Source organism: Equus caballus, chromosome 17 (assembly GCF_041296265.1).
Source record: "Equus caballus isolate H_3958 breed thoroughbred chromosome 17, TB-T2T, whole genome shotgun sequence".
Taxonomy (NCBI): Eukaryota; Metazoa; Chordata; class Mammalia; order Perissodactyla; family Equidae; genus Equus; species Equus caballus.
In genome coordinates this window covers 70,007,504-70,020,450 of record NC_091700.1, presented here as the reverse complement: position 1 = coordinate 70,020,450, position 12,947 = coordinate 70,007,504, and the positions used below count along the sequence as shown (strand labels likewise).

Sequence of the window (12,947 nt, the reverse complement as noted above, 5' to 3'; positions counted from 1 at the left end):
CTTCTCCTTAGATGGTACCTCATCCTAAACCCTTGCTTAGAAAACAAGAAATTCCTTGCCCAAAGATGTTTATAGTTTCAAAGAAGGCATGAGGTAACCCGACAAAGATCCAACAGCTTCTTCCACAGAAAGAACCCAGGTAGTGTGTGTTCTTGGGTCAAGCTGAAATAGGAAGCCTGTAGATGGCAGATTCTACCTCAGAGCTTCAGCTGGGGAGATTAAGATCACAGAGAAGCTAGAAAAGATGCTGAGAGAAGGTTCCCATTGACATTCCTTTGAAGCTGCAGGGATTTCTTCAAAGTATTGTGAGGCTTGAAAACCTCCTCTTCTCAAATGCCTGCTGGCAAGATTGGGACTGATTGAACCTAGAGGGAACCATAGCTCTTACCTTGTTCTCCCCACTCAGTTCTCCAGACAGAATTCTTGGTGCTCTAACTGTGGGTTGAAGTGGCTAAATGCGGCATCTGGATGATGAGAAAACTACTGTTTTTCTTTTGGGGGATCAAGATGTGGGAAAAAGCTATTGAAGCATAACAAAACAAAACTTTGACAACAACCTCAAATCAGGAGAAAGGAAGCAATCAGCTTGCTGACCTTGGAGAACCCTGTGGAAATCTATCCCGTCAGACTTTGCTATTCTATTTAAAATCTTGTATCTGCTCTGTCTTGATAGGCTTCAGCTCTTTTACTATCTTTTTCATCTCTATTTTTTGTCAGGTTTCATATCCCTGAGTTCATGATTTCTTGCTGATGTCTTGTTTGTGCTAACGTTAGTTACTGTTTGTGGGCAGTCGGGGGTGAGGTGGGGAGCGGAAGGTGTTTTGGAGCTCCCTCAAAGCAGTGACTGATTCTATTTCCAGACTTTAAAGTGAATTCTAGACACCAGATGGATATTTAGAGATGACAGCGAGGAATTATAGTCTGTAAGAACTGGAGAAGCCCTGTGGTAGAAACAGCCAGGGAGAAGAGGGCTTGGAATGGGCGAATAAAGTTGGGGACGTAGATTTTGTATATGTGTATATATCTCAAAGAGCCTTCACATAAAGTGGACTGAACCTGACCTATGGAAGGGATAGAAGTAGGTTGGAATTTGAAAGAGGATTTAAACTTCTTAGATGTTCAAGGAGGGAAGACCTAATTCAAGAATAGTCTGTCTTTCAATGGCCAAAGAAAGCCACGGTCAAAGAGTCTTCTAGGTAAGTTTTTCTGTGCAAATTATCTTCCTTCTTGGATTCTAATTTCTCCTCTATACATGATTCATATACTTTACTCTATATATTCATTTTAAGAGCAATTTAAAAGTTACCATCCCATGATAATACCTCTATCACACAGCACTAACCCCTCATAATATAGTAACTGGACCATCTCTCTCATAAGGAACTTTGTGCTCCTAGGGGATGGGCCATGTCCCATTTGCCTGTGATGTTCCAGTGCCTGCAAGAGACTCACACTGAAGTATTTGTTGAAATAAAATGTTGCAGTGGTGTGAGGGTGTTGCTGAAGTTGAACTATAACCACTGAAAGGAAAACCAAGACCTTGGACAAAGATAAGGAGGAAGAGAATATGCCACAATATTTCATATCCTTTTCCAAAATATGGCATGCTTTCACTCGCTTTCCTTTACAAAGTCTTTTCATGCTTTCTCTTAGACCATAACTAAATATTCTTCTTTTATTTAAGGTTAGCTTGGAAATATAATCACTGAAGATTGAAATGTGATTAGAAAAGGTTGACAAGGGCTGTAAAGGAAAGTCCCAAAGTATTTATACAGCAATTTTTCAGACATAAATGCCAAGTGTTTAGAAACATGTGATGCCCCACAGCTGACAAAAAAGTGTAACAAAAAAATTAAAATCCCAGGAAAAAAAAGGGTCTACAGGAGGCAGAGAAGTAAAAGACAAGTTAGAATTAAGAGACCTTCCAGGAGGAGTTGAATTCAGTTAAATACGATGGTCTTATTCTAATTGGACGATCTCAAGATTTTCCTTTATTGGTAAAAACACATGGGCACATTATTTAGTGGAATAGAAACATTATACATTTCTCAGTAATTCTCTAATGATAGAGTTGATAAGACCATGGCAGTGATTTCTCTAGCTATTCTGACAAAAGCATTGATTTTTTCATTGTTACAATTTAAGAATGTAATGTAGATACTTCCTTCTTTCAGAAAAATATAGTAGTATGAAAATCCAAACCTAATATTGATGAAAGGATACTTATTTGCATTAAAAATAATTCATTTCAGAGTTTCTTTTAATAGCAAATTTCCTTTGTGTATTTAAAGTAGCATTCCTACTGTACAACTTTTCAGAAAAATCTTAATTCATCCTTGCAGAAATTCAAGAAATATTTGCTTTCTGCTTATTCTAAGGACTTGTCTTAGGGAGGTAGAATAGGGAGAGGAAAGATTACTTAGTAACTGTGAGATCTTGAGCATCTTATTTAACTGCTCCGCTCTGGTCTAATCTATAAAAGGAAAGAGCTGAGATAGGCATTTCTAAGATGGCTTCCAGTTAACCTCTCTATAGGTCTATAATTCTGATACATACAAATTTTCTGAGTAAATTGTGTGAATGTATTTCTGTGTATTAAAGGATGACCTGGCAAAGAGCAGAAGAGGCTTGTTTACCTGATTCTAACCCATTCCCCCCTTTCTTTGGTTCCTGTCCCTGTAGCAGTGGTCCTCTGTGGTGTGATGGGAAGAGGAGAAATCAGTAGAGTTCTACCCACATTCTTCCCGGGCTTTTGTTTCAATAGTGCAGTTGCAAGTAGCAGTCATCTTTCAATGCCTCTTTTCCCTCCACTCCTTAGTTTAAACATCTTCAATTTCTCCTTAAAGAAAAACAACCAACTAATCTTAAAGAAAAACTACCCCAAACAAATCATGAGAATCATTAATATATAGAAAACACTTTATAATTGGTTAATTAATTTAAAAAAGGATGATGAGTGAGTGCATGACCACAGCACCCTGTGCTCCCTTTGTTTTTACCCTCGTCATACCTACATGACTCTGTGAGGTTAGGGACTGCACTTGTCTTGTAAAAGGGTGAAAATATAAATGCCAGAAACTTAGAGGAGACTAATAGGGGAACATTTATGATCTTGTTTCTCCTCCTGAATTTGAATTCCAAATTAATACTTTTTGTTGATCATTTCTACTAGCTAGGCAACATCTTTACTTCTCTACATTTTTCAGAAAAGGATATTTATTTTTAGCACAATTTTAGTCCAATAGGTAATCTTCTATAATTCATGTGGTTATAATTCATGTGTCATTCATGTGAATGGCAACATACAACCTCTGTTTGCAATGTCAGGAATGCCAGCCCTCCTCTTTGTTCATCTGGCAAAGCCACTCATCTTTCTGCAGGATTCTGCTCCAACGGCTCAGCCCCATGCTACTTTTTGGTATTTCAGAATGTGCTTCTGCATGCTTCTATAGGGGAGGAAGACATTTCTTCTATCCACCCTGGGTTCTTCTGGCCAGAGAATGAATTAAATTCACAGAATAACAGGAGACAGAATAACAGGAGAAAATTAAACAAAGCTTTATATCATGTATACATGGGAAGGCTCAGGCAACCTGAGCAACTCACCAAAATGGCTGAAGCTACCACCTTAAATATAATCTTCAGCTAAAGACAAAGGAGGATGCTGGGGGTGGAGGGAGTTAGTTATGGGAGATTACCATACAAGTACAGTAAAACAAGAGTCAGGTTATTATGCAGACTTGAGTCCTTGCCTTCCACATTGATAAGAGTTTCTAGAGATAAGGTCATCCCTCCTTCCTGGTACAGAGAGGGAGACACCTTTACAGATGGAGATTTCCTTTACAAATGTAAATGTCTCTTAACAAAGGGTAAGTAAATTCTACTTTTCAGAGTTTCTTTCCTGTCTGCAGTTTTTAAAAGTAACCAGCCCAAAATATTCCTCAGGCCAAAGAGACATATCTTGGGATGGCCAATTCTAGTCCCCCACACTTTCCTCTAGGAAGTCAATGTATGTTACATTAGGAGATTATCTCATCCTATTTTAATTTTTCGATTTCCATATCTGTTCCCTACATTCCTCTGAATTTGTAGGGGAATTTGGTACCACGAAAAGTGCGTAAGTAAATTAGAGACCATAAACACATGGAAAAGGAATGGCTACGAGAAGGAATTAGCAGAAATCATTTTTTCCAAGAATAAGTGAGGAAAAGTTGCTAGCAAGGGAGATAGAGATGGAATAGAAAGAGGGGAAAAGGAAAGAAGAATGCTAGAGAAGTTAAGGGAAAGAGTTTATATTAGAAGGAGTGAGGTCAACACGGTCAAATGTCCATTTTCAATCAGCCAACAAGTATTCTAGAAAAAGTGTTTAGTAATATTTGTAATTACAGAAATTTGTGCTCATTGAAATTGGTGAAACAATGCAAACATGCATTAAAAAGATCATTTTTCCTCATTCCCTCTATTCCTAGGTGTTCCAAACTAACATGCATGTGGATGTTAAAATTCCATGACTCTCTCAGTGCTCATACAAATGTATATACATATATAGGATCTCATTTGCTCTTTTACAAAAAAATTATCATACTATACTAACTCACATGCAAATTAAGAAGACATCTTGGATATCCCTGTAAATGAACAGATACTGAGTCTTTTCCTTTCCTTTCCTTTCTTTTCTTTTCTTAATTCAAAATTTTATTTAATTGTGGTAAGAACACAATATGAGATCTACCCTTTTAACAGTACTGTACAATGCAGCATTGTTAACTACAGGCACAATGTTGGATAGCAGAACTCCAGAACTTACTCATCTTGCGTTACTGCAACTTAATACCCATTGATTAGCAATTCCCCATTTCCTCTTTCCTTTGTTTTCTTTTTCAAGAGCCACTCTAGAGAATGGATATTCCAAATCTATTTCACTATTTCTGTATTGACGACATTCATTTCCAGGAATTTTTCTTTTTCTTTTTTTTATCTTGACAAAAATTGTTGCAACGACCGTCCTTGTATTCCTCATCGTGCATTGGTGCTTTTGTTTCTGTAGGATCGATTTTCTCTTGGTCAAAAGATATGTATATTTTGAATGTTTACAGCACTTGCTGGACCACTTGACTTTAGCTTACTATGAAGAGCTTGAGCAACTCGTGGTTCCAGCAATAAAATACGGTAGTGCCCATTTCCCCATATCTTCATCAGCACCAAATGCCGTAAATCTTATTTTTGCTGATATGGGTGAAAAATGCCACTTTAATTGTGCTTTAGTTTCTACTTCTCCAGATACTAGGGAAACTAAGCATCTTTTCACGTTTATTGTCTAATTGAGTTTCATTTTCTATGAATTGTCTGTTTATAGCTTTTGTCCATTTTTCTTTCATTTTTTTCCCCAAATTATAGACATTCTTTATTCTTGTTAGATGTAGTTGCCCTTTGTCACATGAACTGCAAACGTTTTCCTAATCATTTTTATTTTGACTTTATTTATAGTGGATTTGCCATGTATTTTAATTTTATGAAGTCAAAATATGTCTATTTTCTTTTATTTATGACTTCAGACAATTATGTTTTGCACAGGAAGATTTGCCTATCTCAAGTTTGTGAAAATATCTTAATTTCCTAATTTTTAAAAACTTCGAAAATATTTTTGCATTTAAATTTTATCCATCTGGAATTCATTTTGACATACGGTCTGTAGTAGATGATGTAGCTTGTTTTCTTCCAGACAGTTAGCCAATTATGCCAGGATCATTTATTAATAAACTAATTCTTTCCCACTGAATGAAATTGTCACTTTTGTGGATTTATTTCTGGACTCTTGATTTTGTTCCCCAAATGTATTTGTCTGTCTCTGTGTCAGTGCCAGAGATTACAATGACTTTATAGTAAATTTAAATATCTCGTAAGGTACATATTCTCCTTACTAATTTTTTTTTTTGTTCATAATCTTCTTTTCTATCACAGACACTTCTTTTATCTATGAATTAGATATTAAAACAATTTTACCCATCTACCCTCAAAACAACAAAAGAATCATCCAAATTAGGATTCTGATTGAAATTGCATTAAATTAATAAATTAATGTTGGCTTAACTAAATTTTCCTCAAAATTTAAAAATACTTTTTATTAGCGTTGTTTGAGAATTTACACATTCATTACAATATTCTTACTTGCTTTCTTAAGCAACTTTCTAATGTTGATCCCCCCTATTTATTTTTCCATTAGTTGTAGCTTTTGTTGTAAAGGACACTATACATACAAATCATAAACACACAGGTTAGTGAATTATCACAATAGTATCATCAGTCTTTTTAATTTCTGTCATTCTGGTGGGTTTATAGTGATATTGATCTATGATCTAAGCTTGCATTTCCTTGACTATCATTGAAGTTGGACAATTTTTGTAACTTTCTTGGCCATTTGGTCATCTTCTTTTGTGAAATGTCTATTCGAGTCTATAGGGCTATCTCTTCAAGGATGATTTGTGTCAGCTCTTTCGTCGAGAATAAGCCCTTTGTTGGTTGTAAGTGTTGCAAATATCTTCTTCACTCCTGTAACTTGCCTATTTACTTTTTTGCATTGTGATCTTTCAGTGGGGGTTAATAATCTTATTGTAATCTTATCAATCTCTTTCTTTATCATTAGGTCTTTTTATATTGAGTTGAAACTACTTCAAGGTCCTAAGGATATATGCAAACATGTTCATCTAGGAACTTTGTTTGGCATTTTACATTTAGATCTCCAATCAACCCCAAACTGATTTTTCTATATGATATGGGGTAGGAATCTAGTTTCACTATTTTCCAATTGGATATCCAATTGACCTAGAACCATTTATTGAAAGATTCTCTTTTCCCCTAGTGCACTGCAGTGTTATCTTTATCATAAATCAACTCATCAGATATATGTAAGTTTCTTTCTGGACTCTTTAATTAGTTGTACTGGTCTATTTGTCTATCTTTGAGGCAATATCACACTGTTTTAGTTACTGCAGCTGTATATTTAGTTGAGTAAACACTCTCACCTTGCTGTTCATCTTGGTTATTCTTGGTCTTTTGCACTTTACTATGGAGTTTAGATTGACAAATTCCACCAAAAACTGTAGAAATTTGAATCCATAGACAAATTTTGGAAGAACTGACACCTTTATAACATTCATGAAATGAATTCGTGGAATTCATTTTGTGAAAATGATTATAGCCCTCCATTTATTTAGGTTTTATTTAATTTCTCTCAATAATGTTTTATAATTTATTGATTCCTAGGTATTTGATATCTTGATGCTATTGTAAATGCTATTTAAAAAATATTTTACAACTATTTATTAGTATATGGAAACAAAATAGATTTTGTATATTGATTTTTATATCTAGAACTCTTGCTACTATCACATTAATTCTAATAATTTACTTGTTTGTTTACAAACTTTTATATGTATTGCAATCATATCTTTGTGTCACATGGTACTTTAGACAAGAAAACAAGGGAAGACTTCCTCTTTGTAGAAGGAATATATAGAAGAAAGCTTGCTTCTACCTTTTCAGTCTTTTCTCAAAACAGAAGCCAGAAAGATCCTTAAAAATGTGCCAGATCATGTAATATACTCAATTTTATACCTTTTTATTTGATATTTACCATTTTTTTCCTCTATTTCCCTACTTTTGTTGGCTTGCTAAAATTTTCTTTCTTTCTTTTTTATCCGCTTGTCAGTTTGGAAGTTCTATTATACTTTTAAGTTTTGACAAATGTATAAACCAATGTAACCACCAACACAATAAAGATGTATGGCATTTCCTTCACCCCAAAAAGTTTGCTCATGCTCCTTTGCAGACAAGCTCCTAACTCCTCCCCTCAGGCAACCACTAATTTGTTTTCTGTCTCTATGGGTTGGTTTTGAATATTCTAAAATTTTATGTAGATGGACTCCTTCAGTATATACTCCCTGGATTCTGGTTTATTTTGCTTAGCATAATGATGTCAAGATTTAGCTACATTGTTGCATGTATCGGCAGTCCACTCTTTTTTACTGCTAACTAGTACCCCATTGTATGGATATACTTCAGTTTGTTTATCATTTCATCTTTTGATAGATATTTGAGTTGTTCCATCTTTTGGTTGTTATTAATAAAGCTTCTTTGAATATTTATTTCAAGGCTTTGTTTAAACAGATTTTTAGGTCTCTTTGGTAAATACCTAAGAGTGCAATTGCTGGGTCAAAACATTCTCCAATATGACTGTACCAGTTCACACTCCACGAGCAATGTATAAGAGTTCCAGTTGCTCTACGTTCATGTCAACAATTAGTACTATCAGTCTTTTTTATTTTTTGATGAGGAAGGTTCACCTTGAGCAAACATCTGTTGCCTATCTTCCTCGTGGTTTTTTGCTTGAGGAAGATTACCCCTGAGCTAATGTCTGTGCCAGTCTTGCTCTATTTTGTATGTAGGTCACCACCAGAGTATGGCTGACAAGTGTTGTCTGTCCGTGCCTGGGATGCAAATCCGTGAACCCAGGCTGCCGAAGTGGAGTGCGCAGAACTTAACCACTACATCCCTGGGCCGGCCCCACTATCAGTCTTTTTAATGTTAGCAACTGTAGCGGGCTTGTAGTAGTATCTCATTGCTATTTTAATTAGCATGTCCTTGAAGACTAAAGATGCTGAGCACACTTCCATGTACTTATTAGCCATACGTATGTCTTCTTTTCTGAAACATCTGTTGAAATCTTTTGATTACGTTGTTTTTAGTTCAGTTATCTTCTTTTTTGGGTTGTAAGAGTTCTATATGTATTTTGGGCATAAGTCCTTTATTGGATAAATGCATTGCAAAAAATTTTCCCAGTCTTTGACCTGGCTTTTCCACTTTCTTAGTGGTGTTTTTGAGGAGCAAAAGTTTTAAAATTTTCTAAAGTCCAGCTAATTACTTCCTTAAAAATGGTTTATTTTTGTGTGTCCTCTTTATGAAATCTTTGTCTCCCTCAAGTTTCCAAAGGATTTCTCTTACGTTTTTTCCTAGAAGTTTTATAGTTTTAAAGTTTACATTTAGGTTGATGATCCATTTGGAGTTGATTTTTGTATGCAATGTGAAGTAAGGGTCAAAGCTCATCTTTTTTTTCCACATTGATATCCAGTTTTTCAGTATCATTTGCTGAAAAAACAAATTTTTTCTCCCTGAATTACTTTGGTGACTTTGTTAAAAAAAATAAACGAAAACCAAACAACAACAGCAACAACAAACTCTGAACCGAGCATATGTGTGTGGATCTACATTTGGATTTTCTATTTTATTCCACTTTTTTTACATATCTCTTTTTATGCTACTATCACACTGTCTTGACAGCTGTAGCTTAGTATAGCAAATGTTAAAATCATCTTCAAACTTTGTTCTTCATATCAAAAATTGTTTCTTCTATCTTAGGTCCTTTCCATTTCCACATGATCATTAGAATCAATTTGTCAATCCAAAAACACCTTATGGCATTTTGATTGAAATTGCATTGAATCTATAGATCAACTTGGGGGGAGTTCATATCTTAACTTGGAATCAGTCATTCCATGGATGTGGTATATTTCTCCATATACTTAGGTCTTCATTTATTTTCTCAACAATGTTTTGTTTTTTCAGTGTCAAAGTCATACACTTGTGTTTTAAGATTATTCTCAGTATTTCATTTTTTAATACTATTGTAAATGGCATTTAAATTTCTTTATTTTCCAATTGTTTATTGGAACATAAACATTGTTGTTGGAGTTGTTAGAAATGTGGTTGATTTTTTACATTTACCTTGTATCTTCTGACTCTGTTATATCCACTTACTGATTCTGATACCTTATTTTGTAGATTCCTCAGAATTTACTATGTACAAAATTATTTCATCTATGAACAAAGAAAACTTTACTTGTTTCTTTCCAATTGGAATGCTTTTTCTTTTTCTTGACTTCTAGCCAGACTGGCTAGGACCGGAAATATAATACATAAAGACAGAGACAACAGACATCCTTGACTTGTTCTCACTGCGTATCACTTGCAATTCATTTTTATTCTTTTACTTATGCACATATATTCTAATTTTCTGTAGTGGATACATTATTTCTTATGTAAGAAATCATTAAAATGCTGATCTCAGAATATGGAAACTAATATTCACAGCTAAAAATTTTGTTTTTCCAAATTTAAATAAATCAGATAGAATTTTAGGATTCCTGTCTTGAGATAAAGTATATGTATAGTTTTAAAATTTCAGATAGCAGTATAAGTCTTGGTTTTGTAGATTATAACTATGAGATTAAAATATATGCAGATCACGGCAATGCTGAAATAGTCTTGTTGGCCCTCTCAGGGATATATGTGGTTCACCCCACAATCAATTTTAGCCATGAATATTGTTATTGACCACCAAGAGACTGAAACTTGAGGGTTGGCTTGCTCTGCTGGTAGCATTTGGTGTCTGAATATAGATAATCATAGGCTCAAATTCTTTTATTGCAACCATTTTCTGATTGGATTTTTAAATTTGGGAACTAAAATTCACATCTAAAAATGTTATTTCTTAACATTTAAATAGGTAGAATTTTTATTGTGGTGAGTGCGTTGACTTTACAGCTCTATCCTTTAACAACTCCATCCTGAAAGATGATACTTGGCATGATTTTACCTATGAACCTGGTCTGAATACAAAAATGTTATCAGCAATGACAGACAACCTTATTACAAACTGCCTTGCACTCAGTTTCCTTTGGTTTGCACAAGATGGATTGCTGAAATTGGATTTTGATGCCTAAATTCTTTCTGTTTGTAGAACACTTGGTTCTGAAAATCACTGTTGATGCACTGGCTCTTGCCCAAATTTTCTCAAATTAATGTGGTTGCCCATTTATATTTACTTTTGTTTCCCCTTTTGCTTCTTGGCATTTGTGGTTCCTTTCCAGATTTTCTAAAACCTAAGATGAAAGATATAAGACATCTGTATATGGCTCTTATACAATGTTAAATTTCCCAGTAAGCCAACACAAAGTAAGTGGGGGAAAAGGATTAACAAATATTAACTATTTGTTTCATAATTTCTGCTTATCTTCATTAGCCTGGCTTTTAAATTTTCATTAATCTCATCCTGATTTCATTAAGATTCAGACTATTTGCTTACAGAGCTGCCTTATACTTTATGTGAAGATGTTTTTCAGTGGATCCATTATTCCTTAGCATGGTCTATCTACTTTAAATTGATTGCCAGCCCATTGTTTTCAGTACCATCTGTGGAGTCAGGACGTCTGAGTTTTTGTCCCTGTTCTGCTTCTAACTAGTTGTGTGACACTGTATAAAACACTTATCCTTCCTGGGATTCCGTTTCCTCATTTGTTAGATGAGGAGATTGGTCTGGACGGTCCCTGAGATCCTTCATAGTTCCAATATCTCCGGATTATAAACTGATTAATGCTCTTCATTAGAAATTTCAGTCTCCAAATGGACTCCTATAATGGAAGATTACATGTAGCTATTTGGTTTCTATGTCAAATTTGTTCTGCATGTGTATATCACACAAATGATGTCAAATGGGTTATTTTAAAGAGCACAAAATGAGGACATTTATAATAGCAGCCAGCATGATAGATGACAAATGATGCATCTGTCATGTCAGTAAAGGAGAAAGAGATTCATGCAGTTACGTTAAATCACTACCATTGTATTTATTGTCTACCTAGAGTAAAACAAAAACTATTTTGCCACATTAATGTTTCTCAGATGGAAATGTTTTGCAATGTACTCTCTGAAAATGCGGCAAAGAAAATCATTTTTCTGGTTTTTGACAAGTCTTCAGTTGGTTCAAGAAAGCATTCCCTTAGAGCCAATAACCCTCACGTCCACTAGAAATCGTAATCTTGTATTTAGAACTCTTTTGGAGCAAGTTTTATTTAGGCTGAGTTACTGAGTTGTCACTGGTGCTGCCAGATTAGCAGGCAGAATTGTCTATAATAGAGAAAAAAAAGGTGTTTATAACCTCCTGGCTTCCAACCTTTTATATCAGAAACTTTCAAATTAAATGTTTCCATGGGCTTCCTGGGATTTTGGATTTCTGGGTATAGGATGACACAACCAAGGATAATTGAAACTTTACCTCTTTTGGTAAGGTTGGCACCTATTTTCAACCTGTTCACATCACTCCTTGACTCCCTTTCTATAGTCTATTTTAATAGAATTCGAAGCATTTTAGCAGTCAGGGTTCACTGCATTATTTATTATTGGCTGATAGTAGCTATCACCTATTCAACTCCATTAAATTCCAGGTACTGTACGATGTGCTTGACAACATCCAGCATTGTTGAACTCTTACGATTAGAAGAGTATTGTCCTTTGAGAGACAAGGAGGCTAAAAATCAACAAGGTGAACTAGTTTGCCCAAGGCCACGCAGTAAGAAGAGGATCTGGAGGATGATCTCAGTTCTGTAACTGCAAAGCTTTTGCTCTTCCACTAGGTCTCAGGTATGGTGTGCAACAGAGCACCACTTAAATATGTTTACTCTGAATATGAAAGATGTTCACTAAGCTTATTGTATCAGGTTGGTAACATATTAAGTAGTGAGACCACTGCTTCTCCCATCAAATTATAAAAGCTTCTCCTTTCCTAGTCATTTTCATCTTTTTTTCCCATTGATATTATATTCTGTTAGTTAATTGCATTATGGGTTTATTTCCTTCTATTAGGCCCATCTCCTGCAAATAAGACGACAATCACTCGACATTAGCATAGACATGCAAGATATGGCCTTTAAGTGAGCTTACTCTTACTCCTAGCTGTGGATTCTTTTATTAATAATTTAGCCTCTGATCTTTGATCATAGTTACAGAATCATAAAATAGGAAAAAACTTTTGAGGCTATATGAGAATAACACTTCACAGAAGAGGAAAATAAGGTTGAATATTGTCTATACTTATGCATCTTGGCAATGTTTTT

The 12,947-nt window shown here is 34.9% G+C and overlaps 2 long non-coding RNA genes across 4 annotated transcripts in view; one reads left to right on the top strand and one right to left on the bottom strand.

Moving 5' to 3' along the window:
• The window catches only part of LOC138918540 (uncharacterized), a 61,564-nt gene extending 61,061 nt beyond the window's left edge, over nucleotides 1–503 (bottom strand). For all 3 annotated transcript variants that reach the window (XR_011428016.1, XR_011428018.1, XR_011428017.1), the window contains exon 1: nucleotides 389–503. This is a non-coding gene — a long non-coding RNA (uncharacterized lncRNA). The remainder of the gene's footprint in view (nucleotides 1–388) is intronic.
• The window catches only part of LOC138918539 (uncharacterized), a 312,832-nt gene that overhangs the window by 251,016 nt on the left and 48,869 nt on the right, over nucleotides 1–12,947 (top strand). The window lies entirely within an intron of this gene.